This window comes from Apis cerana, linkage group LG12 (assembly GCF_029169275.1).
Source record: "Apis cerana isolate GH-2021 linkage group LG12, AcerK_1.0, whole genome shotgun sequence".
In the NCBI taxonomy this organism is placed as follows: domain Eukaryota; kingdom Metazoa; phylum Arthropoda; class Insecta; order Hymenoptera; family Apidae; genus Apis; species Apis cerana.
Genome location: NC_083863.1, coordinates 497250 through 522192, shown reverse-complemented (window position 1 = coordinate 522192; position 24943 = coordinate 497250). Strand labels below are relative to the sequence as shown.

General features: G+C 44.9%; 1 protein-coding gene and 1 long non-coding RNA gene across 33 annotated transcripts in view; both read right to left on the bottom strand.

Moving 5' to 3' along the window:
- Positions 1-24943, bottom strand: part of LOC108003954 (CUGBP Elav-like family member 4) — a 540361-nt gene that overhangs the window by 105131 nt on the left and 410287 nt on the right. The window lies entirely within an intron of this gene.
- LOC133667055 (uncharacterized) lies at positions 10744-16807 on the bottom strand. The gene is made up of 2 exons (XR_009832157.1): positions 16616-16807; positions 10744-15768 (listed from the first exon to the last, which is right to left on the bottom strand). It is a non-coding gene; the product is annotated as an uncharacterized LOC133667055 (long non-coding RNA).

The window sequence follows — 24943 nt, the reverse complement described above, 5'->3', positions numbered from 1 at the left end:
TTATTAAACGTAACGAGATTTGTCGCGAGAGATTTTTTTCTTCTTCTTCTTCTTCCCTTTCGTTCTCTTTCCTCGTCGAGGAAGAGAAAGTTGATTTTGCAAGTATAATTAGTCCCGTCTGTCGATAAATTTAACGCTCGTGTGAAGTTTAATACACCGGAATTAATTTGCGATTAATCGGGGATCGTAATTGTTGCGAATATTATAATTAAATTCTCTCTATTTCAGGGAACGTGAACGTTTCGTTTCTTAATCGCATCGTTCGAAATTAAAAATTTCGAATTCCAAATTTCATTTTTTTTTTTTTTACGTAATTTGAACGTAAATTGCAAAAGTTCGATAACCGTCCGACTAAACATCCCTCCTATTAGCGCGTGCTATAATCTTTCCACACGTTCCACGTTTTATGGTCGTATCAAAAAATAATAGAGAGAGAGAGGGGGGGAGATTTCCACTAGGCTTGTAGACGTCGTCATAAATGTAGAATTTTATGATTACGAGGTTAACTAAATCATAGGTATACGAGCTCGGCCAAGTCATCATGGCCGTTGGAAACCACTTCCATTAGAGTAACTCGCGCTAAAGTACGTTCGCGTTAACATTCATTCGAAATGTGATGACACGACTTTTAGAAATAATTTCGTTCCACCAAGTATATCGGTGAATTGGGCTAATAAATAGAGGAAGCGATTCCGCGAGATTTTTTTTTTCTCTTTTTTTCCCCTCCCCCCTCACTTTTATTGCCGTACCATTTTAATCGAGCTATCACCGTTCTCGTTAAACGTTAATTTTTCATTCGTGTATTTTTTTTCTTAATCATTTTTACGAACACGTTTATCAAAGTCAATTTTACATTCTTTACATTCAAAGAAATCGATATATATATATATATATCGCGAGAAGGAGAATAAAGAGGATCGTTTAAATTATTTTTCCGAAATAAAAAAGTTTATTTCTTTTTTTTTTTTTTTAAACAACAGATCGTACAGAAAATGTAATCATTGATGCTATCCCGTTAAAATACAAATCTCTAGTTTTAATTTGTTATGGATAGTTTTTATTACTTGGAATCGAAAAAATAAACCAACTAAAAACTCGATTCGATAACAATAGAAATAACGAAATGTACGAAAAGCGAACCGAATTTTTTAATTTATTTCGTTATATTCATCCCCGTATTGTTGCGCTATTGTTTAACGGATTGTCAATCAAATTCCCTGATATATTGGCCAAACATATTGCTGCGATATGTGGCAATGTCCATTGATTAACGTTTCTCGAATTTAACGTGTGTCGACAAGGGCTTCGTATTTTTACGATAAACCTTATTTCCAAGGCGGATCGATTAAAAATCTCGAGAATTGAGTTCCGAATGAAAATTCTCCCGAAATAAATAAACCCCAAATAAATGAGCGGGAAGAGGGAGCGGATTATCCTCGAATTTGTCGGTGACACGAGTTATCGCCGTATGCTCGGTCGATCTATTATTCATTTGGTCGGGCGGTCAGCCTCGTGCGGCCGACGTTTTAACTGTTTAGCACCTGTCCTGTATACGGGCCATTGTGTCGCGCGGCCCGTGAACGTTGCTCCCGTTGAGGAGGCCGATCGCGCAAAGCGGCGAGAGAGGGTGTCTGGTTATCTGCCACTAATTGCGAATACGGGAATTGGTCATATTATGAAAATAGGAAGGAATCGATGGCAACCCGTTGTCTCGTAATTTCGGAAATGCAAAGAAGGGAAGATGCAACGATTAAGTTGCTGCACGCTCCCCGGCAAATATTTAACGGAGGGCGTAAAATATTCACGCGGTAATGGATTTTGCATGTGGAATTTAGTAGCGGGGTGGCTCGATCATGCCCGTTTCATCCCTTTACATATATAATGTTCCGTGTCTTCGGACGATTCGACGTTAACTCGATGTTAATATCGCGGATAACGATCCTCCTACAATATTTAATTCTTTCGAAACGTCGTTATCCACGAATAAATTACGCGTCGCGAATTTCTTTCCAACTTTGATATCGGATTAATATTTCCCCCATGTTTTGTCGCGATGAAGCGAGTTCCCTCGATTTCCTGCAACTTCGATTTTTAAAATTTTCCACGAAATCGCAAATGCGTTAATTCCCGGTTCTCGGTTTCCTCGAAAGAGAAAAATCGTGACGGCGAAATTAATTACACGGGCGAGAATTACGGAGGAGGAGAGAGGAGGAAAGGATATATATATATATATATTTTTAATAAAAAGGGCCGCGAAAGAGTTTTGATTTTCATTCTAATTAACTTTGTCAAATTTCACGTTGTAATTACGCGCCCCTTTGTCTCCCCGTTTTAAAATAATTTTAAGCCCGCCTTTGTCCAACCCCCGCAATATCAAAAATGATACATTTTGATTTTACGTTTTACACGTTCCACCCTCCCTCCCGCTTCCGTTTCAAAGTTCCGTTTGTATCGCTAATCCGATATTAAAAGCAGATTTGAATAGACGTATTAGCAAGCGCCTAGCTGCGTACACATTTTCCGGTTACATACCTTCGGCTCGAGTATTCATAACGCTTCGAATATAATTCGTTCAGTCGAATTCATTACAGGCGTGATTAACTACTGACGGGAGAGAGAGGGGGGGTCGTTTGATCGTTCAGCCGTCGATATCGTCGAAGCGGTGGCTCGAAATTCTTGAAAAGCGACCTCCCCCTCCGCTAATCGAAACTTTTTCACGAGACACGTAAAACGCGAAATTTATATACAACGCGTATAAAGAAAAGATCGAATCGACAGAAAATTTTCCCCCTGGATTTACGCGATTACGCGGGGAAAAAATAATAAACGCACGAAGTGACGCACGAAGCGCGAGCCGAGTGATTGCCTTTCCCGTGGATCTTGGAAACATATTTCGCTACCAGGCAGAGGAGGGGGGAGAAAAAAAAAAGGAAAAAAGAAAGGGAAAAAAGGCTGGCAATTCTCCAGCCTCGGAACGTACCCGCGGAACAAATCACAGCGCTTGTTTTCGAGTTAAGCCCGTTGCAATTTCAAAGCCGGATACCACCCTAGTTCACCTAGCCCTGGCTCTCTTCCCTCCCTCGCCCTCCCCGTGGGCTTGGCTCGCATTCTCTTTCGGCGAGAGCGATACGCGGCACGCACGGCGGGGCGGGGAGGACGGTGGTGGAGTCCCTTTTACCGTAGTTTCAACGCCCGCGGCGAAATCGCGGGCGGCGCCCTGTAACGACGACGAATTAGCTTTGTTACGGCATTACTCCGTTCCGTTGGATACGATTGTGCGCGCGACGGACAGGCTCCGCGAAAATTCGCGGGGCAACGGAACGGAACGGAACGGAACGGAACGCCTCGTCAGGGGGAGAGGAGGAGGGGGGGAGCGCGTCCAAAGGGAATTTTCGGAGAATTCCTCGGGCCGGAATGGAAGAAAGGTGGAGAGCGGAAGGAAAGGAAAGGAGAGAGTGGCGTATAATCGGTCGTGCTCCGTGGATTAAAGCGTAATTTCGTCGACGGCTTATGCGACGCGTAATTGCATTGTTACATCCCTCTTATACAGTCCGCGGTGTAGGCGCTCGACAGCGGCGACCGTCGCGCCGCCTTGCGGCCCGCCACGGCACGAGGACAGGGGCGGCCAACGCGATACTCCGACGCCGCTGGGTTTTAGGGCGAATTTGTATCGTAGTTGGATCGGATACGAAGTTGGCCGAGGGAGGGAGGGTCGTTGATGCCGCGCGTCACCACCAACGTTCCACCAACGTTCAACGGAATTAATTTTAAGTTTTAATGGAACGTATCGCGGCCTTTCTCCCCCCGCCTCCTTTACGGCCAACCTTACAACCCGTGACCAGCCGCCCGGCCGCAGCAAGGATTCCATTATCGGGACGCAAACTTGAGCCGAATATCTTGGACGGTTGGAGGAGGAGGGGGGTCCCGTTCAAAGAGGTTAATTCGAGAGTTTGGAGCGTGGTAATCGTGCGTGAATATCACAATCAACGGTGTACCTCGAGCTTAAAGGGACGCTTTCATCAAGGTTAACGCGACGGGGGAGGAGGAGAGGTCATCGACACGCGCGCGACGATTTTGCGACGGGTTAACGGGTCTCGCGGATTTTCATTTTCCTAGTTGTCGCTCGCAACGCGATGAATGTTTGATCGAATAGTCGAATTCTACCTCTCTCTCTCTCTCTCTATTTCGATTTTGAACGGCCCTTCGTTCGATACGTTAATCTGGAAATTGATGTTCCGATTTCGATAGGAAACGTAATATCGTATTTTTCGTTAATGTGTATATCCGTGAATTATTTTCCCTGCTATTGCTGGAAAAATAGTTTGGTCGCAAAAGATTGGCGAGATCCTTTCTTCCTTTCTTCTCGATCGAAGCGAACGAATAATTAATATTTACCATAGGTATTATATATGTATATAGCGCTTCGCTAATGTAATCAAAGATTAACAAAGCGTTGTACATACAGGCGTGTATGTACGTGTATATACACCGCAGTATCTACCGTCGCGTGTAGAATTATGTTTACGTTTCCGGAAACCAATGTTGTATGGTACGTTTGTTAATCGATTACTGTAATTGCACGCTCGAAATTTATATAATTGTACCTGCTTCCCGCAAACACTCGTCGAAATTAATTTGCTGCGATGCATTAAACACTGGTGAGATTATTTCGACCGTTTCACCGAATCTAACGCGAGATATACGCGTCGAATTGGTGACAACGTTATTCTTTACGCGGTTTTAATTAAATCTTGTAAAGAAGAAACAAAGAAATAAGAGAGAGAGAGAGAAGCGAAAATCTCGATTAAATTTTCGAAATCGTTTCATTCGTGTCATCTTCGTATCACTTCGTATACATTGGACGGGTAGAGATCGTTTGGTGAGACGCACGATACGTATGATATAAACAAAATTTCGTCCAATTTATCCATGGATCGTTGCGCTCGAGGAAATTAAATTGTGTAGGTAATTAAAGTTTAACCCGAGGACCGGCCGGCCAAAGAGAAAGCCGGCGGAAGGGTTTACGTTGTTAATCTCTTTACCAAAGTTCGTTACATAGATTTCTCCTTTCCGACGTCTTTCTCCCCGTGGCCATTCGATTCGATCGTCAAAACTTCTCTCCTCCTCCAATTTTTCTCCGCCCAGCCTCGCCTCTCAACGCCCTTCGTTAAAAAAAAAAGCAATTCCTTCGTTATCCGTCCTTTTCGACGCACGAACTCGCCTCTCGACGTTGGAGAGAAACACTTGCTTATCACTTGGAGGGATCTTGGACGGAGGAGTTGTTTGACGTCCAAATATATTTTTAAACGGAATCAACCTCGTTCTCGAACGTGGCAGCCTAGGATCCACCGTGCGAATAAGAAAATATTGAACGATCGTGACCAATCTCGAATACGTGGCATCGACTGTAACGTATAATTCCTTGGAGGTGAGATCGCGTAATGAGATAATTATTCAAAGACGAAGAATTTAGCCCCGATCGATTTTCCTTCCCCTCCCGGAGGAATACAAATTTATCTTAAATATTTCACGTCGGGGCTCGTTTCGCCTGCTTAGCATTTACGAATTTCTTGGAAATCAATCCCTCGAAATCGCTCCCTCGAAGAACGGAGGGAGATAAACGGCAAGGTATTGTAGACATTTTATCGTTTTTCGCCCGTCTCTCCTTCCTAAACGTCTCTTAGAATCCTGTTCCACTTTTCCGTGGAAGTAATAAGCTCGAGATCAGTTAGAAGAACTGGAGTAGCAATACTTCTTATTGCTACGGGAGGAAACCGACGGTGTACGGTATCCAAGGTTTGCCAACCTGTTTGAGAAGGGCTCTCGTGTCCCTCTCCGCTCCCTGTTATATTTCTTTCTCCACGGGATTCGAGATGGTAATCTCTTTTTCCTTAACTGCATCGGTGGAACACCGCCCCGGGTACATTTATTCGATATTTTATACTCGCAATCGAGTTACAAGAGACGGGATAGAGACTGGCAGGAATCGTTACTTGTCTCCTCTTTTTTCTTTTCGTCAATTTATATATATATACGTATATACGATGCATGAAATATAGGGAAAAAAGGGAGAAATTTTTCAACGATTCAAAACTATCGAAACTCGCATAGATTACGTCGTATCCTTTCCACGTGTTTTCACTCGAGGAGTTCGCTTCTCGAAACTTTCCCTCCCTCTTTCCCTGGGGCGTTTTCCATCAGAGCGTCACCCTCGGTGACAATGGAACGACTATTGAGTGCGTGGAAAGTGGGAAGGGTGGAGAGACCCACTAGAAAAGATCGCGGCGTGTAATTTGTTGGGCGCAACTTTCCGCGACTATCGACACTCGCCCAGAATATCTAGAGGAAAAAATGTAAAAAGAAAGCTTTCAACGAGGATGGTCCCTTAAAGACGTTTTCTCCATCGAAAATTTTAATCGATCGAACGCGAAAAATGGGAGGAGAGATGTGTACGCCATATACGTTTCGGAGGCGTTTTGTTTTTCCCAAAAGGGTGGCGAGATATTCAGCGAATGTATCGATTCATGAATAGGTATTCGCAATAGGGTCTTAAGGAATTTAATAATCCAGCCAACTTTCTACGAGGCGCTTCTTTGCGGCCGCCGATACGTCGGTTGGCAATATCGATCGGTTAATAATTCAATCGGATATGAGTAACTGCTCCCCGAGACTTTTAACCCGCATCCATCCTCGATCCCTCCCTCTACGCGCGCGATATTACGTCGCAACGTTTACGCGTCCACTTGCCTACGTCGACGTTCACGGCGAGCGGAATGTTACGCCTCCAGTGCTGAATTTCTTATGAGCGTGTAAAGTGAAAACTGCGTGTAAAAAAAAAAAGGAAAATACCGGTAAAATTCTGATGTCTTTACTTTATTCCCGTATCACGGCAAAAGTTTTAAAGATTACCGTTTACTTTCGGATTACTCTTTACTTTTTCATGTCGTTCTAGCGAAAATAAAGCTTGAAATTAAAAAATATATATATATATAAGATTTTTCATTATAACAAAGTAATGGAGTTGTCGAGAATGTTACTTGGCCACGGTGACAAGTTAATAATTTCGTAACGGGAAGGGAGGAAAGTATCTCGAGGTATTTAGTATTAAATTTAGAATTATCTCTCTTGATCGAAGAAGAATAAGCGGACTTGTTGCCAGAACGAGGTCGCGTTCGTGAAAAGTCATTTTGGAATTTTCCATTTATCCATCCAGGAGGGAGGGAGTAGCGATTTGCGATCGAGGGGCACAGAAGTGAAAATCTCGCGATCGTGAAACTGGAACCGTACGAGCGATACTCGGAGATGGAGATTCGCCGTGGCAAGGTAAGGGCAAAAGTATGGCTCACACTGTTTACACGGCGTCTAGTAAAATTCCTTTTTTATCGTCGGATAAGCTCGCATAATATTTTTTTATGATAATGTACGCAAAGATATTTTCCCCGGGGCTCCGCATAAAGGGACGTACAACGCTGAAAACTGAAATCCAGAAAGCTTACGGGGGAAGAATAAATTAGAGGATGGCTTTTCCCCTCTGAATAAGAAAAATTCTGTTAATATTCGCAACGCGTGATCAAAAGTGTGTGTATCGTCGAGATATTTCGTATAGATTCCGAAGAAGAAAGAGAGAGAGTATTGTTGCTCGATAGCGGTGTTGGTATCGAGCGGAAGGCTAGGCTGAAGCGGGTAAAACAAGCAGAAGTAAGTAGCAAAGGCGGATCAACAATACTGCTGTTGTTCGCAACGCTACCGAGTAATCTGTCCGGTAAATAGAGATTTCTGCAGAAACGTCGTCGTGTCGACCAGTTGCCTACAAAATTTCCTCCGAGACGTTTAAAATTGACTCGAGTAACATTAAAAGCGGTGGACATTCTAATTTACTTACACCATGGCTTCCCTTTTCAACGTATATGCGTCAGTCCGACTTGTACATTTAAGTACAATGTAATTTCTCTTCTCAGGTCGAGAAATATTAGCTAGGGCTCGAGATAAATCATACTTTTAGAAAAATATTTATACGTATAATTTAAGAATCTTTTTAAAAATCGGAAGATAGTCCCGGATAGATCCAAACCGATTCGACTTTCGGTTCCTGAAGGTAATTTTTAATCGTTCACTCTCCGTTCTTGTCGGACCTTTCACTTCCACTCAGCCGAGTTATCGCAATGTACCTTGGAACTCTTTAAATTCGAAAGCAGCTCCGAACGTAATCATTTGCAATCGACGAAAGATCGTTGGAAAGGCGAAACTATACTCTTTAAAACGTACTTTTATTTATCCCTATTCGACTTTTGGTTCCCGAGATATGATCGTGCAAAGAAAAGATAATTTTTAATAATCGACTCGCTCGCGCTTCTATCCTAAACTCTGGACAAGACTCAAATTCATCTTATTCCACGATATGATAATAAATGCGCGAGTTATACTTCTCTTGTGAAAATAGGGGAAAAGGAAAAAAAGAAAACGGGTGAAAGATCCATCGATGTATATAATAGATCGAAGACGAAAGCGAGACCGGCGGGGACAATAGGACAGTGATACGCCATTTGGTTTCCTCTGGGAACCGTAATGGCTGATCGAGGATATTTAGGGTGTTCTTACAGCTGGTGCATTATTAATGTCGGTCTGACTTGGCCCTCGCGTTCAACGCGGATCCGTAGGATAGCAGCGAAGCGGCCGACCGCGGATGGTCCTTACAAGGATCCCTTTTATTTATGCATGTGCACCGGAAGCCTTTTCCAGGATAAGAGGTGGCCCGGGACTCGTAGTCCCTTCTGCCTATGATCCTCGAAACCATGGACCATACCACTCTCTCTCTCTCTCTCTCTCTCTTCCTTTCCGTTCCGGAGGAGAATTACTGCGCGCCAACGGGTGTACAAAGCTCGTATCCGAGGATATCCGTCCCTCTGCTCTGTTTTCCGGATTTTATCGGCGAAGAAACAGCTCGTGTTTTATTCCACCCGCGTTCCATCGTGCCGGTATCAAGGAACGCTTGATTTACTTTAATAGGGCTATTTCCAGAGGGTTCCAGATGCTTCCATCTTATCTATCGTTCTCCAACGCGAACATCCTTCAGCATTAGCCTCAGAATTATCGCGTCGTTACCCGATTCTCGTCATTCTAAAAATGAATCTTGATAATAGTTCGATCGATGAATAACACAAATCCCCGAATCCCCCGAAAATTCCGAGATGGAAGGTTTCCATTCCAACCCTTAAAATCTTGAAATCCACGTTACCTCGCTATCGTCCCTCGGATGGAACGTATGGTAAGGTCCTCGATCGGAGGTAGGGAAACCTCCTTAAGGGAGGAGGCCGAGGAGAGAGAGAAGAAAGAGTCACAAGCCCCGGCGCGGTGGTCGGAGGTTTTTAGAAGAGCAGGTTGGACCGTAGCCAAGACCGGCACCCTTATCCTCCCGGATTTTCTCTCTATTTGAGAACAAACGGAACGAAACGATGCAAGCGGTCTCGCTGGCACGGCACGCCGGTGCAACCACCAGTTGCTAACACCGAACGAGGCCGAGCAGACGCGAGGGAGGGCGAGAAAGAGGTTTGGATAGGTCTACATACACACACCGTAGGCCTACTACGTAAGTACTTAGTTTCATATCGCCTGTTGCATTCGCGGAGAGCGCTCCTTCGGGATGGACCCCTCCCCGTCTTATCCACAACTCCCGTCGATCGGGAAACGTTCGATAAATTGCCTCCTCCGAAAAGAGCGACTCGTCTTTTCGTTTGTTCCTCCAATAATTATATATTCAGGAGAGGGAGAGAGTATCGTTTATCGAAGAAAGTGTCCAATAGCGGAGTCTTCTAATCCTATGCGTGAAGAATACACGTGTGACGATTCTCGAATTAATTGAAATTTCGAAAGAGGCTAAGGGCGGATCGCGTTACGATTTTACTTCGAATTCGAGGCACGATGAACCAACAAGTGGTCCATACACCAACCGGCGATCCGTGCCTACCTACTCTGTGTCCTGATTCCACGTGTGGTAATTGCTAATCAATAGAGCAATCCCTCCCCTCTGTCTTGCGCGACAATGAAACGACTTAAATCCTCGCTGTCGATCGTAATATCTCGCGAATGTGAGATAAAAGATTACGAATGCATTTAGACGTCGATTTCTAATGCCGATTAAGAATCGAGAACTTTTAATCGAATATAAGTCGAAAGGATCGTGTCTTGTAACGGTCCATTCTCTAGAGGACTTAATTACGCACTACTTTGGTTGGATATATCTACGGGGTAAGAAAGGGGCTTTTCAAAAAATTGCAGTCTCCCCCGGTGAAGGGTACAAAGGTGAAGGGAAATTCAAGTGCTTTTAAAAGCGCGGGCCGTGCATCGTAGTACGAGTATAAGAGCCCCTGCAATTTCTTAATGGTATGCACGTATGTGGAGGGAATAAGACGGGGTACATAATGTGGGAACGTCTTAGAGGTCCGCCGTGTACCTGAGCAACACTGAACGTCGGGTCGTTTCAAAGTGGCTCGAGATTAGACAGGGTATGGGCTAGGTCTCTCTTCTCATTAAGCTGAGTGTTGCGTGTTGGAAGGAGGCTCGAGGGGCACTCACTACCCCGAAGTACAGCAGACACGCTACCGTTCACCCCCCCAGAGCTACAGGTTGCTATGGAAAGCTTGCAGATTACGAACCGTTTTACGTAAACATCGGGACAAATCCTCCAATTAAGCATTTCTGCTTCTGCGTTTTGAGGAAAAGAAGGAGGTATATATATATATATCATTTATTTATTTATTTATTCGTTTTTTTTCTTTTTGTTGGAAAAATGGACTACGATCGAGTCGATTGTAATTGTAGACAGGAAGACAACTCGTTAAATTTCCGTCGAAAGAAAGTTCGTAAAAATTAGGAAAATTAGGGAAGGCGATTTTCTTAAAAAAATCATCGATGAGGATCGGACGTTGCGAAACAACGGTGGGTGGCAGATAACGACAATGGTTGTCGAGGTTGGTAAATTGAATTTGTTCGAAGGGACGGAAGACGTCGCTCGAAACCACTCTCAGAGACCAGCTTCGAAAAGAGTAAAGAGGTTCGGAAAGCGTACGGGTGTACACAAAGTGTACTCGGTGAACATTTTCTAAGTGCTGGTAAGTAGAAGCTGTAAAGAGGAAACAGAATTCACTACTTATATAACCACACAAATCTTCCTCCGTGCGCGGAGGAAGATCTTTATGCGACAAAGACGGGCTATAGCCTTATTTTGCTATCCCCTGTCAAAGAGGATGGCAAATACGAAGATACAAACGTACAAAGATAAATAGAGAACGTAATGCTCTCGTATAAATTTATCAAATTTTTCTCTCTCTCTTCTTTTTTTATTACGAATCGAAAAATGAAACGCATTTTCAATGAAAATTTATAATCGTATTAAAAAAATTTGAGCAGAGAAATTGAATTAGATTCTCTTACAAATTCGTGCAGAAATGAAGTTATACGAAAGAACGAGAGAATTAGAAGAGTAAGAGATGTAATGTAATTCTTTCTTTCGTTCATTTACAAGGAATAGCGCAAAGCAGTAAATTTCAGACTTTACGCGTTACTCCCCCTCGCAGTGTCAAGCCGGTATTGACGAGTCGGATACCATTTTTTCCCTTTTCTCCCCTCCTTTCCCACCGGTTGTTGTTCGTTCCTTTTATTATCTTCGACAGTCGGTTTGAAATTTTATTCTGTTCCTACTTTCCGCACTTCTCTCTCCATTCTTTGTGAAAGCGGCATCATTACAGTTCAATCATACCCCTCTTCTCTTATACGGCCGCCATTGCTAGAAAAATGCTTCCTACATTTCCCGTCTCGCTTTTATACACCCACAGATGGATGTATGAATTTAACAACGGTACGGTGAAATTGCTTCTGTCTCTTCGCCGCGTCTACTTTATGGAATGTTAACCTCTTTTCTTCATATTATATCCTCGAGGTAATAAAAGTATCCACCTCCCTCCCCTCTCTCTCTCTCTTTTCCTCTATTCTTCTCTCTCTTCACCTGTAGCTCCTCTTCTTTTCTTCATCGAGATCGATGAACGAGCAACACTCGGAGAGAGCAACGCCGTGATCTTCCTGATCACAGCTTAACGTAGAGAATCATTTTAGAATTACGCAATCCATGTTCTGTTTCTATATATATTCCCTCAATAACGTCAATCCATTTAAATGCAAAGGATTTTTCACCAAAAATCGGACTAATTCGCTCGAAAGTTGATTAGAAATCAGAATGCTTGTGTGTCATATTACATTACGTGCAACAAACTCGATCGAACTCTCGTATCCTCGGAATATATTTAACCGCTTTCTCCCTTCTCCTTTTTCAGGCTCGCGACGTCGCTTTTCCAGGCCAGGCCCAAAGCGACGGTTTCCGCAACGAAGCCGTTGATGGCCCCTGGTTAAACTTGCTAAACCGCCGTGGATCGAGTTAGAGTTTACTCGCCCGCCCAAGCCTGCTAGCCATCTTGCTCCTCGAGCCTGGTCGGTTTTGCCTCGCTTGTCCGCTTGCTTGCCGACGCCGCCGAGTTTGGCTTCAATTTCGAAATTACTCCCGCCGAAATAGTCGGTGGGGAGGTCGTTTCGTCATCTACGAAAATACGTCCAGCATTCCCATGCGCTTGGGGATCGCTCGTGTTTAGGAATCCCTGGGCTAAGAATGCCGCGGGGAAACTTTGCCCTGTCCACTTAGCCTTGGGAAGAGGAAACTGCTAGGTTGTTGATGGGGTTGGGAAGCAAAGCGTTTATAGAAAATTTTTCTAATGAGAATCTTTTCTTTAGCGTTAAAATTCTAATTCGAAGGATAATTTCTTGGTGATTCAATAATATTAATATCCAATAAATAGGTCAATAGGAAGTAATTAATGGAGAGTCACAAACATGGAGGAAATTTCGAAACGATTTTTAATAAAATTCTACAAGTTTCTTATGATTTTCAATCTCTGTCACCCGCTCCCTGCATATTATTCGAGGAAATAATTTTCGATTTACATTTGACAGATTCGGCAAATATCGACGAAAGTCGGGGAAAATCGATGGTTAAATAAATCGATGTGACAAAGCTGTGAAGCTGAGCGACGCGTGGACATTGAAGATTGACTGAAATCTGTTAAGGTCGTATCTATAAAAAAAAAAAAAAAAAAAAAAGATCCGACTATTTGGCCCGATTGGAAATATCGATCAAAATCCTAACGTGCATCAGGATTGACGAACGTACCTTCTCCATCTCGTCGATCGAATCGATTGTTTAGTTTCACAATTTGAAAAAGGATTTCCTTCATATCCGATCCAATTGTACGCATTTTTCGTCGTTCATTTAAAGAATCCTCCCCCGCGTTCGTCATTTTCCATGACCCCGCGTCATTAGAGCACACGGTTCAACAGGTGCAGCTGGAGGGAGGTGCAGCGAAAGGTGGGGGTTTCCCTGCATATACAGATAACATAATTCAGAACAGCTTGTTCTTCCGTCGGCGTAGCTAAAAGCGGCAGTTGGCAGAAATCTCGGGGGATCGCTTTGTAAGTTGAGGGCCGCACGATGCATAAGTGATGCGCCGCTAAAGTGCCTCCTGCGGGGCGGAGTTTTACCTCTGTATGCAACTGCTCCTCTCTCTGCCTATTCTCTTACGTTTTCATCTTTCCACGTGGCGCGCGTATGTATGTGCGCGCGTACAATTCCCCTCCTCCCCCGCAACTCCGTGGACCAACTCTCCGTGGTCTACAGTGGCATACACTTGCCCTTTTTTTTCACGTTCGCATTCACGTGCACGGAGGGAGGAGGAGGAGGAGGAGGAGGGTGCTTAAAGTGAATTGCTTTTTAAAAGTCTCCCCACCCCGTCCTTCGCATATTGAAATATGGACGTCCTTTGGAGCACGATATTGCGAGCAAGCACACGGCGGCCCTTTATTCTTGTCCACTTGTAATTATAGCCGGCCGGCTATCGTTCGCAAATGTTTATTTGAATCTTTAATCGCCGGGGTTAAAAGCACTCCCTTCCCCTCCCCTCCGCCTTTTCCTTTTGTTTCCCTACGTTGTCGCTCGGGTGACAAGTAACGATCAAAAGTTACAAAAAAACGGGGAAAGTATCGTTTTATACCGTACCGATTATATTTCATTTCATTCGCGATCCTTTTCCTGCAAGAGGAACGGAAAAGAATTCTAATTCTAATAACAGAGGGGACGAGACAAGTTCATTTAAGAGAAGATTTCGTCGATTAAATTTACCCAGTAATACGCTCACGGACGGGCAATCGGTTTCTCGTCCAGGCATTTCTCGTATTGGACAGTGATTTTTCCTAGCTCTCGATTCCCTTAATCCGTCCCGTCGATGCGCCGACCCGCTCCATTGATCCAGCTCCATCGGTGCGCTATCGGTTTTGACACGCGCGAAAAGGTTAGTCGCAACACCCCCGCTGCTGACGTTGTAATCTCGTTACCCCTCGTGCTGCGTGCAGCTGGCGCGGGTTACCTCTGATCCCGCGGAAGAGGATGGAGCGGTTAAACATTCATGGAAGCCTACGAACCAGCGTCTGCTCCGCCGTCGCGATTTTCCACCGCCGCCCTCACGCGCGCAACAACCAAGGGCGTAAGAAGGCACGAGCTGGCGCGCGCACACCTGCCTGGCATGCCAGCCACTCGTACAGCGTCTTAATGAAGCCCATTCAACCAGCCATTATCGCGTAGACCGCATAATCGTCTATGCCAGTTCTCACTTAATAATCGTATCCTCAATTCCCGGGCGGGGTAACGAGTTTCCGAGGGGCGCGCGTTCACGATTCGTGCACTCGAGGATACAATTTTCTAGTTCTAAGTTTCCCCCTCTCACTGTTGGGATTATTGTATATTACCGAAAGGAAGAAACACAAGAGAGAGCGGAGGCGCGATATTCGAACGCGCTTTCGTGACGTTTCGTGACCACTGTTTAACGATGATCGACCAACCGGAACGCGTTACGCGTGCGCGGATGTTATCTGAAACAAGTTGCCGGAGGGTGGAGGGGTTCATTAATTCGCAAGTCATTTCGCGACTGCTTTACGATCGCGCGGCCGTTCGTACGATTCGTTTGCGCTACGGTGCCGCTATCTGCGTTCGTATCGGAAAACAAATTTGTCCCGGGGATAATGGATGAAGCGATCGCCGAGTCACGTGAACGTGTGACCGGAAACGTGGACGAAATTCTTGCACGGCTCTCCCCCTCCGGTAATTAATGAACTTGCACTTTTACCAGGAACGAACGGCGTCCCCGTCGACGACACGAAAATACGATAATTGGATGTAGCTATTAAAAAAAGAAAAAAAAGAAAAGAAGAAAGAAAAAAAGGAGGAGGAGGAGGTGGTCGGTCGATTATTTGGCAAAGTTCAATCAGGAAATTTCAATTAAGATATGAATTATATTTTCCGTGTATAATATAGTTTCGGTTTTATTTCGTTCCCTGTTTCGAATATTTTTATTTTTATTTTTATTTTTTTTTTCCATTTGTTTGTTTTCATCGCTCGCGTTCTTACGCGCCAGAAAATTGAAATAGAGGTTGATTCGGAAATTATGTTATGTAGGAAATTAAAAAAAAAAAAAAAGGAAAAAAAACGAATTTGATATCGAATTGATATCAACGAGCGAGTGTATCGTTAATTAAAATTAAAATATTCCTGTTGCGCGATGATATTTGTTGCAGCGCGGTATATGATTTCAACCCGTAATACAAATTTATTCGAGTCGCAAGATGTCTTACTTGTCGTTGTCGGCTCGTCGTAATCGAGTTCTGTTCTCCACTTACCTGAAACACAAAACGAATAGCGATATTTAATCGGTAAACGATCAACGCGAACGATCGCATTTCCTAATCAAATTAAATATATTCCAACGAAATTGTACCGTCGAATCAACTCCGAGATCCGACCGTCCGAGAAAGATTCGTCCCACGTCGTAGTGAAAATTATCTAATAAAACGAATTCGTAGCTTCGAAACTTGGACCGTGTCGGAGGAAATAATATTTATCGTTCAATAGTCGCCATCAAGTATTATTATCGCGAATAAAATTCAAACCGAAATGACGAACCACGATCTTCCAATTTTCTAGAAGCGACGAATCGAATATTAAACCCATAACGTAAACCCATCTCCTCTCTAATTCTCTCTCTCTCTCTCTCGCTCGTAAGGGATGCGAAATTTCTTCGCGAAACTTACGTTGCAACATACGCGACAGAAGGGGAGGGCATAGGAGTATCCAAGAAATCAGTGTGCCGCGCTACTCTCGTAATATCGGAGCCCCATTAGACGCGACTCGGTTCCTGAATTGGGTTTCGAAAGACGTCACTTTACGGAGGAAGCGCGACGCTATTACAGGCACTGCTAGTTACTGGTACGATAGTTGGAGGAAGGGCGGGACGAAGGACGGTGGTGGTGGTTGGTGGTAGTAGAGACTGAGCAGGGGGGGAGGGTAAGGTGAAGCGTAGTTTCGAGGCATCTTGGCACTCCCTGTCGCCTTGCGGAGGGAACCACCAGCCTTGCTAAGGTATCCACCGGCATAAGGGAAAGATGACAGAGAGAGAGGGAGATAGGGACGGATCTCCCGTATCTCATCTCCCCTCTCCCTCCCCTTCACGATTTCTCTCACACTTACCCTCATGAGCGTGGTAACATCTCGATGGTGCAACTTCCCCAACGACGGGGAGTATCTCTCCCCGGCGTCGAGTATGGAACAAGTTTCGCGGCTAGAGTGCACACTCCACCTAAATTAACTCGCTTACTTTGGACTTGATTGCGTATCCTTATGGCTCAGCACCCGCGCCCCCTGCCTGTCGATCGACGGGCCCTCTTTTCTCCCTCCCCTGTTTCGAAAGAATCGGATCAGAACGACGCGTTCTTGAAAAATGTCGAGCCGAAAGGAATCGTCCGCGGTAATTAACCCCGTCGAGATGAAAGGGATGGGATGATTAATAACGGGAGGGAGGGAGACGGTGGTGGACGACAATATCGAAATGGCGATAACGGCCGTTGCCCCTTTGCGCGAGAGCATGTGGGCGAACTCTAATCTCGGTTATGACTGGATCCCCTTTTACCTCCTTACATCTCATCGCCCAATCCTTCGCCCAAGATTCCGTACAATGCGGCGTCGTCCGCCTCCTCTCCCCGCTCGAGTATGAGAGTCGGTATTCTGGCTGTCGGTAGCTAGGAACGCCGTACAATGGTCCCCAGACGTTACCAGTTTGACTTTCACCGACACCAAAGGCTTTTGCCACTCGCCGCCACCGTGAATATCCTACAACTTTCTATTGAAATCTCCGGCGGATAGGAATAACGGGCGCGCCTCGTGGTGGATGGCGTACAACAGGGTGAGCGTCGTCGGTGTCGAATTGAAATCGACTATGGTCGAGCTTCGAACCCCCGTCGAACTTGTTTAGGGTTATCGAAAGAAGGGGGAAGAAAAGAAAATTACGCATCGACGATTCTTAGGAGAAAAGTCGTAATTAAGTCTCCGTTTCGCGCGTATTGTAGGTAATACGCAGCTTCCTCCCCCCTGAGAAGGCTGGCCGTGAATCAAAGGATCAGGTCTCGGAACGAAAGGAAACGTGATACTTGAGAAATTCGCGAGAAGATCGTATCTCTCCCTCGAAGAGAAAGGTATGGGCGAGGGAAAGGGTGGGTCTGGTGAACTAATCAAGGATTTCTCGCCTTAAACCGCGAGAGCAGGAGCTCGTTTCCTTTTAGGTGACGACGATGAGGGGGATACGGATGAAAGAAGGGGATAAAAAGGAAACGACTCGCTCCATCCGTGTCTTTACGTACATCCAACTCGAGTTAGTCTAATGAACAGCTTTACGACACGAGTAGCCAAGCGGAGCCGTGCCGATCGGTTATCCGCGGTCGATAAAGAGGGAACAAGGTGGCGACGAGAGAATCGGAAACGAAGAATTATCTTAGGCGTACTTGGGTTTAATATTTCATCGGAACGGGAGATATCAAGGCGATGGAACGACATTTACGACAATCCGATCGAGAAATATTTTCTGAGAAATTGCCGATTCACCGATGGAACAAATCAACGTGTCTCGTTACACTGTACGGAACGACAGCGACCCACGTTCACGGTTGATCGCTACACGTCGCCCTAAGGAGGGTCTTTTGCTCGTTAGTGTCAAATCGAACATACATCGAATATTGATCAATGATTCGATCCTGTTACACGGTGGCCTGAATTTCACCTCGGATGAAACGGGGTGTGACGCGATCTTCAAAATGAACACGCACGGGAAGGAGGGGTTATCGAATCGATATACGAAATTTGTATATAATTCGAGAAGGAGGAAAAAGTCCGATTTCTCGAATAACGACGAAGAAACAACTTTATTGTCGTGATAAATATCGATCGATAGTTATTCATCAATTATTTTAATTCGTCTATTCGTTGGTAATATCATCACAGCTATTTGGAAATTAATATTATTCGCGCCAGTTTGCATTAATCAAACCGCGGCCATCGTTTCTCTATAAATAAACATATTACACCGTGTTCCACAGAAATCTCTGAAATATCAACAAAATTCGGGATCGATGCGATACGAATTAATAGAATTTATTAATAGAACAAGCGACCGACCGAATTTATTTCCCCTTCGATTATCCCTCCAAATATCCAATATCTCGCCCATCCCTGTATATTTTCCAATATACCGATAAAAAACTTAATCTTAACCCACGATTTTTATTTATTCATTTATTTTACTCTTTTTCGCCTTGGCCGAAAAATTTTTCCCAAAAACGCACCCTCCCCTGAGCCTACGTACAGAGATAAACGAAAATAGATAGATAAATAAATAAATAAATAAATAAATCCGGGAATAAATAAATTCGGGCAAGGAACGGTAAACATTGGATATCTCGAATCCACCCCCTCCCCTCCTTTATCACGAGTAATAAAGCAGAGGCAGGGTAATATCGACGGCGATAAAGCTAAAAAGAATTTTAAAGGGTAGGGGGATGGAGAAGGAACGATTTAGGTTGGAGAGATTCGAGGGTGGCGAACGGATGAAGCCCGCGGAACCAGAAGCCCGATGCACCCCCGTAGGGGTAATTCTACTCGCTCGAGTACCTACCTACCCACCTAGCCGCGTGTACAGGAGTAGCAGGCGATGCACGAGAGAAAGGATGCCGCTTTGATAGCCGCGAGGGAAGTAGATTGGTAAGGCCGATGCGCCGGATAGAGTTCATTGGCTCTGCTCTAGATCAGAGGGGAGAGGGGAGGGTTTACGTTCAGGCATAAAAAAAAAAAGGGATCGGAATGCTTTGGGATTGGTCGAACGCGCGCGCGCAGGATTGTTCGCGGGGATGGAGCAGCGCGTGTGTCTATCCTGGCAAAGCCGACAATTTCACCGTTGAAAATCTGTCGATTCGAAAACGAAACTTTAAAGGTCTCCCTTTCTTACGATCTCGCGTTCAACTCGAAAAAACTCACGGTTGGGAAAAGTATTCTTGGACGACGAGAGACGGCAATTTTTCAAAACGGGACGGTCTTGGAAGGGATGGTTGCGCCACCATCTCCTTTTCCCTTTTTTCACTCGTTCACGCGATGCGTGTGAGTAGCCTGCGACACCGATTGCGAGTGCGTGGAGCGCCTTAGCGCCCCCAGCGATATCATCGCTGAATAAACATGACATTATTAAGCGGACCGCTGCCCGACAAACACTCGCGAATTAACATACAAATTGAGCAGCGAGAGCGTTCAGCTTCGAAACGCCGAAAGGAGAAACATCATGCTCGTGTGCATCCCCCTCCTCCCCCACTAGGATATTTCGATTTAGAATATTACAAGTTTCGCGTGTGATGAAAATTCCTCCCCCTCCGCCCGAGGAATACGTCCAAAAAGGGGGGAAAGATTTCCGTAATATATTCCTTCCTTCTCTCTTTCCCCGCCCCGGACGGGAAGTGTCGTTGAAAATTTAAGCTTCGAGACGTTTCGTTCGACACCTTTCGTCCGAACTTTTCACCCCCACCCTCGTCGTCGCAAAACACCACCGCTACTTTTAATCGATATCGATGAAACACACGCGAGGCCACGAGCCGTGAAATATGAAAACTGCGTGTTCCAATAACGGGGTGGGCGGGAATCCCCCATAAATTCTTTATTACTTTAACATTTTAACACCTAACAGCGGGTCTCGGGGCAGCGTGACACACGCCAAAGCGTGAAATCCATTTCAGCTTCGGCCGAATTGGAAACCCGCATCCACCGGAATTATATTTTTTTCATGGAAAAATAATATTCTCTCTCCCCGTATACACACACACACACACACACACACACACCCAGGCTGGTTATTCATCGTTTTTCATCCCCGCGATACCGCATTGTCCCTCCCCTCCCCTCCTCCTAATGAAATTAATTCTTTTCCCTCGGTCAAAAAGTGGAACACCCAGTGTGTCTAGGTGTTCGGCGTTATACGAAGCATGAACTTAAGCCCCCCGCCTCTTTTCATTTCTCTCCTTTTCTCCCCCTTCCCTTCGAGGAGAGGAGACAGAGAGAGAGAGAGAGAGAAAGAGAAAGAGAGGACCATCGTTGGATCATTTCTCCGAAGCGAAGTACATCGACAGGAACCTCCGTGTTGGCCGCCCTCTATCGCGCTGCATACAAATGATGAATTACGAATATCGATCCAAAGAGGGGAAGGGGATGGAGAGGACGAGCGACGAGCGCATCGAGCTCGAGCTCGAGCTCGAGAGAGAGAGAAAGAGAGAGAGAGGAGGAGAGGGGGATATATGGGGTGGATGGGGATTGGGAGGTGGTTACAGAGAAAGGGGAGGCAGGAAAATTATTCGCGTCACGCCAGGCGCAAAAAGCGAATTTACGAATGAGATGTGCCGCGGCGCGGCGACGCCGATGCGGCCGGTTGGTCCCAGCCTTGATTTCGACCAAGTTTAATTGAGTGTAGCACTCTTCCGCTGGGAAAACGACACCACGGCCGGCCTCTCCAACTTTCCAAACCGGGAACTTTGCCGCTCGGATACAGACGTTATGGAGGTCCCGTATATACCGCGAGACGACGATTCGTAGGGAAAGTTGGCCGTGCGGTGGTGCGTTTCCACGCCCCCTTTTTTTCTTTCTTTCTTCCTTTCTTTTTTTTTTTTTTTTTTTACGAGAGAACGTTTTTTATTATTATTACTTTTAAGGGGGATACCTCACCGCCAAGGACTCTGTGTCCTTCCTCGCCGGGGGAAGAATTAAGATCGATGGTGTAACGCTTCGTTTATGAACCATTCGTGTGTCCCACACACACACACACACACACATTCTCTCTCGTATCCTCGGGATGTTAAAAAAGTTGGGAGATTTGGCCAAGGACGGGGATATTAAGAAGTTATTTTACGGATCGAATTCCTCGGCGACGAGGACGACTAATCCCCGCCCGGGATTCGGGAGGAGAAAATAATCATATAGCGTACGTATTTCGCGTAATTTAATTCAGATATCGTTGCCAACGTTCCGATATAACGAAGGTGGAATTAAAACGGAACGTTTATTTGAATAAACGCGATAATACTCCGCCCGCTCGTAAGTACGTTACGTTTATTATACGAATTGTAATTAATCGTTCGAGAGGGAGGGAGTTGGGAAATGTTTGAACGAAAATTAATAATGCCGTCGAAAAACTCCTCTCCCCTTCCCTCTCCTCCCCCTCCCCTCATCGACACTGATGTTTAAAACGGGCAAATAAAGATCGGAGAGGGGTGGTGGCGCGCGAAGATGGAGTGGAAGTAGCCGCCATCACGGCGCGATAATGCGTGGTGAATCCGTGAATCAGCGGACCATGGAAAACGTATGAAGTTTCCGGCGTTTCGAGGCATGGATGGCTGGTTCCACCCGGCTCGATGGGTACAGGAATTTTAACACTTCGCTCGTGACACAGCTGGGATATCGCGTAAGAGATTACGCCGATTTCTCTCGAATCATTATCAGCCTGTTGAAAAATATATTTGTATATAATTTTAAGACCAGGCGCGGAAAATAATCCGGATAACGAGTTTTTTTTAATAATCTTTTTTAATAATAATCGTATCGTAAGTCGATTTTTCTTTTCTTTTCTTTTTTTTTTTTTTTTGAAATACAAGTCGATGAAAAATTCAATCGATGGAAGATGGAAAATTCAATATTTCCGCGCGGAACAAGTATCTCACGTAAGAATTAACGGGTTCGAATATGTAAAATTACGTATAAAATTAACAAGCGGATAATATTTTCGAAATATTTTCCATCCCGTTCCGATCAAACTCATTGTTGTAATTTAACTGCGTTATTTGTTATGGGCGAATAAATCAAGTATCGCGTGGAAATACAAAACGCAATTACAAATAATTCATACCGAAAGTATCGATTTTCGAATCTTCGTTTAACGAACCTTTTTTTCTTTTTCCTCTTACGAGAATATATAATAATAATAATAATAATAACAATAAACGTGGCAACGACGAATATATAAATCCTTTCTTTCCGAGTCGAGACAACTTTTTTTGATCAGTTATTCGAACGCGATGCCACGCACTTTGCATCTTCGCAAAATTCCTCGACTATGACAAGATTCATCGTGATCGATTTTTAAACCTTTTCGTTCAAAAAACATGTTTACCTCGCCCTCGACATATTTACTTTCTCCTACCCCTCTTTAAAAGTGACTTCTCTTTAAGAAGTTCACCGTGTCAAATCCCCCTTCCGGTAAAAATTATCATCAAACAATGCGATATTTGATCGGATGATGCGTCACGTTCACGCTTTGCCGATCTCGTTTCCGCTTTCTCATTGTTTACGAGTCCATTATCGGCCGGGCAGACAAACGAGGCGCGTTGTATCTAATTTCTGGGCGGCAATTGGAAGGAAACGTTTTCGTTTCGACACCCCCTCGAGAAGGAGGTGGAGGAGGAGGAGGAGGAGGAGGCCGCCGCATTCTCTGGCAGCCGTCGACGCGTTAATGAAAGTACGACTGTTAAAGCTGAAGGGCCTCGGAAGCTTTCTTCCCCGTCGAGGCTCTCCTCTCGTAAAGCACTCCCCATGAGACGTCAAGAGTCGAGGAGAGCGAAGAGCAGGAAGAAGAAGAAGAAGAAGAAGAGGAGGAGGAGGATGAAGTAAAAAAGAAGGGTGGAGGGTCGAGGAGGGGGAAAGGTTTTTACGCGTGAGCGCAGAAATGAAACCTTCCTCCTCCTAGAAGGATCGTTACCGTTTGAATCGTCTCCCAAGGTGTCGATGTCGATGAGCCGATTCCGCCATTTCCTTAAACGTATCTGATTATTTTCATCGGCTTCTTCTTGCCTCCTTAGATAAAGTAGTACGCAGTTGGTTAAAGCTTTTGAAGAGAATTTTTCAAATTTTTGTCCTCTTTTTAAAATACGATCCCCAATAATTACTCTTTTCTTGGAGACCTCGTGTTCCTCTTTCTCTCTCTTTTTTTCTTTTCCAACAGGCGTCAACGTTTGTTCGAACCGGGAGCAAATTTTACGTACACACGGGGTGTATCGAAAAGCGAACCACGAACAAAAAAACACGCGTTCTACCAAAAAGGTTCTACGTGAAATACCGCGCGACTTTCGCCGAGAACGGAATGGCGTTCCAAATGGAATTTTCCCCGGCACGCGTTTGTGTTAATGCGGGACGATTCCGGTGTGTCGCGCGGTGTAGAATTGATTTCGGTTCATCCAAAAATGTGGGCGGATAAAGTGCATGACATTACTTTCCGCGACGAAACGAAATAATTTCCACGCCTTTGAACGAACGAAAATCGACATTTTATTGCGAGCGCTTCGGGGGGGAAAAAAAAAGGAGAAAAAGAAAAACTCAAATTTTCCACATCGCTCGCCTTCCGTTTAGAAAAAATTAATACGCCCGCCGATTCGAAGTTGCCGTTAATCATCCATCGAATATATCGCAGATATATATTTGTTCGCTTGAAAATACGAAATCTTTATCCGAGAATTTCCATCCTTTTTTTTCATCCCACCCCAAGTAGGAGGATAGAGCGAAATTCGGAAATCGTTTCACAAATTCTCGGATGTGGTTACTCGCAGCTCGCCGAGAACTCCCCGGAATGCAAAATATGGCGTATCGGCCGTGAGAATAGGTGGCGAGCCGAAGGTAGTCGTCGACTCGTTAAGGGCAAGGTTTAGGAAGCGGTGGCCGGCATGCAGATCAGCCCCGCCGCCGGTTCCGGGCTGAAAAACTTGGTCGTTCCTTCGGTTCGGGTGGCGGAGTTAAATATTAAATGCTCGAAAAGCGGTGGTGCGAAATTGAAAGGCTTGAGCCCGTGGAAAGGCTAAATGGAGAATCCTCGGGGATGGAAGGGTCGGGAGAGAAAGGAAATCGTGGGGGCGGGCGATCGTGGGGGGAAAAAAAGGAGGAGGAGGGAGAATGGAGAGTCGAATCGAGAGATGAATCCGAGAGGAAGAAAGAAAGTTGAAAATGAGAAAAGTCGACAGTGAAGTCCATACTGTTGGAAGGGACTTAATTAATCCGTCGAACCTTGCCCGAGAAGATGGTTTCCTCCCCCCCTCCCCCCTCCCAGTGCGGAAAAGGTTGCGCTATCTATTATACTTTGAGATTTCGTATCGCAGCAAGTTTCCACCGATGCGCTCGGTTATCCTTAATTAACGGATCACATGTCCGGATACATTAACTGGATGGTCTAACTGGTGGTCTACTACTGGTGGAATATTCTTCCCTTCGTTTTCTCCGTTTTTTTCGTAAATATTCGATCGAGAGAGATTTTTCAATGGAAAATTTTATTTTCAAGAAATTACCATTTTATTCGATCGAATAACTTTTGTCGCGCGGCGGTTCCATTTTTTACGATATTCAATTTCTCTCGATGTTATTTTATATGGGGAGGGGGAGGAAAGGAAAGAAAAAAAAAAGCGAAGAAAAATATTCCGCGAAAAACGGAATAATGAGCGAAATTTCGTGCGTTATTCC